Source organism: Haplochromis burtoni, unplaced genomic scaffold (assembly GCF_018398535.1).
Source record: "Haplochromis burtoni strain Fernald_Lab_line unplaced genomic scaffold, NCSU_Asbu1 Contig_107, whole genome shotgun sequence".
Taxonomy (NCBI): domain Eukaryota; kingdom Metazoa; phylum Chordata; class Actinopteri; order Cichliformes; family Cichlidae; genus Haplochromis; species Haplochromis burtoni.
This window is the reverse complement of record NW_024582468.1, coordinates 1,221,471-1,225,785: the sequence shown is the minus strand read 5'-3', so window position 1 is coordinate 1,225,785 and position 4,315 is coordinate 1,221,471.

Sequence of the window (4,315 nt, the reverse complement as noted above, 5' to 3'; positions counted from 1 at the left end):
CATGCTGCTTTGTCAATGAATAAAACCCAGTTACAATGGGCAAACTATTTGCTATCCAACACTAATCATACTTACTAGACTGCCAGCAAATATCTGCAGCAGCGTTTCTTTGCACCACATATTAAGAATGTCACTCTTGCGCATTTAATTTGTCCACCACTTTTGCCAAACCTTCCTCCTTGTTTTCCCATTTTTCGTTCAATTCAATTCTATTTTATTTCAATACCAAAACATCACAACGGTTGTCCCAAAATGCTTATATTGTAAGGAAGAGAACTCCAACAGTCAGACCATCTAGTATGAGCGAGCACTTGGTGACTGTGGGGAGGAGGAGCTCCCTTTTAACAGGAAGTGACCTCTACGGATGCTCAGGGAGATGAGGCATATGACGCGACATGTGTGGGGGTGATGGTAAAAAGAAAAGAGAAAAGGACAACAAACAGGACAAAAAAGAGAAATGCAGGACAGAATAGAAAAAAAAAACTAATGACATGCAATAATGGCACAGAAAAGCGCAGGAAGTGTTCAGTGCATTATGGGTAGTCTTCCAGAAGAGACTTCTTGTGCTTTATTTTCACGTAACTGAGCCTATAGCAGCATAACTTACAGATGCTGGTTCCACAGTAGACGGGCCTGATAACCAAAGGACTTGCCTTCTATTCTACTGGAAACCAGAGGAACCAGTAAGCCTGCGATCTGAGAGCGAAGTCCTCCTTTAGGGATAATATAATCGTTATAGGTCTTCAATTATGGAAGAAGTGTGACAACTAAGTGACTTGTCCTAAAAAAAAGACCACAAGTATGTGCTATGTACTGATCATAAAAATGCTGTCAGTTTAATTCAGATGAACAGCGCTATTATCTTTACAGTGTCTGGAAAACAAATGGTACCTCCGATACCTCTGTTCTGTTTTCACCCAAAACGAAAACAGAAAACCAAAAACAGCATAACTTGACGTGCAGCTCATTAGAACTTTTGGTGACATTGGGCCGATGCAGCTATTGTGACTGTCCAGTTCAGTATTTTCTATGCCTCGTGTTGATTTCCAGCTACTTTTTCCACCCTAGTCTTTGAATCTATCAGTGAGAGAATCATCATAATACAAGCAACATGACTTGGACTTGATGGAGTGTATATAGAAGTTGAAACACACACACAGAAACACACTTGTTTTACTTGTTTTTAACAGCTGGGACCACAACGATGGTAATGACATCAGCCACTTACATTGTAGGCTCGAGAATATTCCCTGCAGAAGTCTAAATCAGACTTTACCATGTATCTTGTACAATATATTTCTGCAGTAAGCAGGAGAGCAAGCTCCACTGTCATGTTAAACTGTTCAAAATGTTCTACTTCAAACATCGAGAACTTTGACCGCTGGCCTGCAGGGCTGACAAAAGTGATCAAGACCTCGGGCTGAAAACTCCAAACTTGGAAGCCAGTTTATATCCAAGTGGGCATGTACAGTGTGTATTTAAACAGTCAAGCATTTAAACAAAACTCAAGTTTGTTACGTGTTCCCCCTAATAGCTCTACTGATCGAAATTTCTTAAATGTGGCAAAGAGGTACATTTTTGTGATGCATTGATATAAAAGTACTGGAAACAATTCTGTTAGAATGTCCTCCCTGCTCTGTGTTAGGACTGGCAGACTCTGAAGCAAGACGAAACACAGGAAGTCAGTTTAAAGTGTTTATGTGCACTGCGAACTGTGGACTAAACTTAAGAGGTTGTAGGAATCTGAAGTACAAGAGTGCACCTGGTAACTTGGAAACAACTGGAAAACTGTTATCACTAAGTGAGCTGAACGACGCCACCATGAAGAGTGATGGAAGGATGTGGCGGAGAGCTGGTCCTGTTACACCGCAGGTAGGTGATGAGCAGATAGAGATCAGGTGGGCGAGTAAACACAAAGGCAGCATATACTCACATGTAGGAGAGACAGGAAGAGAGAGAGACAGGAAGTGGCAGGTCTATGGGGGACCATAAGAATAATCGATGAGTTTTTGCATCAATCCTTGGCCCTCCCATTGTTGATTCCATGATAGAGGCTGTTGGAAAGCATGGCAGCAGGATATACTGCAATTCCTGTGACTAATGCATGGAAGTAAAGTTGAAAAAGGGGCCAATTGTTCCTTTTAGGAATATGAAGTCAAACATTACACTCAGAGGTAAAATTCAACATCTTTGGATTTCATGTAAAAAGGAAACCCATTTAAAAAAAATATTTATTCATCTGCTTTAGATAACCCCTGAGAAGCACATTTACAGTAGAGAGAAAAAGGAAAATTCTTAGTTTGCTCCTGGAACCTGTTCATTATCCCAAGTTTTTGTTTTTAAAAGGGTACAGTGTACTTCCCAGTGCCCTTTATTTGTCCTGACCAACAGAAATCAGTCTAAACATCCAGCTTTACCTTTGACTCAACTAAGAAACAAAAAAGAAGAAATGTTTAACGCAGGACATCAGGAACACATCAGTTACATGTTTTAAGTTAAATAAAAGGTCTTTTATTTGCATATTTAATCACATTTTTGATAAAAAAAAATTTAATATTAGACAAAGCTAACCTGAGTAAATCGAACAATGCAGTTTTTAAATAATGATTGCATTTAAATAATAAAAACTATCCAAATCTATCACATTTAACCACATTTTAAGTTGAGATTAATTTCACTAACCACGATTACTGCTGATTATTGCCAGACCTGCTGAATCAAGAAATCATATAAAAAGAACCTGTTTGAGAAAGTGATGTAGGCTCAAAGATCTCCAAAGACAACATATTACAGCACATCCATACAGTATATCACTACGTAACCAAAATCACCAACATCTAACAGTCTGGAAAGGGTTAGACAGTAATTTCTTAGGCTTTGGAACTCCAGTGAATCACAGTAAGAACCATTATCCATAAATGGAGAAATCTGGTATAGTGGTGAAATTCCCAGGAGTGGACAGTCAACCAAAGTTACTCCAACAGTGCATCAACGACTCATCCAGGAGGTGACAGAAGGACCAGAGCAACATCTAAAGAACTGCAAGCCTCACTTCCCTTAGTTAAGATCAGCGTTCATCATTAAACAAAAAGAAAGAGACTGGGCAAAAATGGCATCAATGGGAAAAAAATTCTGTGGATTGATGAGATAGAAGTTCTGCTACATCTGGCATAAACTAACAGCATTTCATGAAAAGAACATCAGACCTACAGTACAACATGGTGTTGGTAGTGTGATGGTTTGGGGTTGCTTCAGGATCTGGACAACTAGCTGTAACTGATGGAACCATCTCTCTAGAAGAAACTCCTGAATTTCCGGCCATTATTTGTCCTGAAGGTCAGGTGCACTTGATTTATGCATCAGCAAAATGATCACTGTCACCTTGAGTCCACCAAATTGCTGCTCGATTGTTGGAAGATGTTTTCTTAGTCCTAATAGATTTCTTCATAATTTGATTTATTTGCCAATAAAAGTCAATTGAAGTCCACCCACCCACCCATCCATCCGTCCATCTGTCCGTCCGTCCATCCATCCATCTATCCATCCACCCATCCATCCATCTCTCCGTCCATCCAACATCCATCCGTCTGTCCATCCATCCATCCATCCATCCGTCCATCCATCCATCCATCCATCCATCCGTCCCTCCGTCCCTCCGTCCGTCCATCCATCCATCCATCCATCCGTCGATCCATCCATCCATCCATCCATCCGTCCCTCCGTCCGTCCATCCATCCCTCCATCCATCCATCTGTCCGTCCGTTCGTCCATCCATCCCTCCGTCCGTCCGTCCGTCCGTCCGTCCCTCCATCCATCCACCTATTCTCTTCCACATATCTAATTCAGGTTTGCGGGGGGACTGGAGCCTATCCCAGCTGTCTTAGGGCGAGAGGCATGGTACACCCTGGACAGGTCACCAGTCTGTTAAAGTATGAAAAAAAATCTGTGCTACTGCCAAAACTTTTGTTTTGACTGTATTGAGTGTCCTGGAATCGTATCATGATACTACTGTTACTGTTATTGTTAGCAGCATATTTAGTCATTGGGTGGTTTCCAATCCCCACTGGATACAAGGGGCAAATTCTCAGCCCTGTATTTGACAATTTATTATGCTTACAATTTATTTTGTATATTTTAATTAAAAGGTCTTAGTTTCTAAACATGACTAGCTGTGGTATAAATACTGTAAGTTAGTTATGTTTTACAGTTTTTCTCGATTGGTTTGGCTCATTTCTTGAAACCGAGATGACATTCTCAAAATAACATGGACAAATCTCCAAACCACCTTGCAATTGTTCACAACAGAATGTCATTT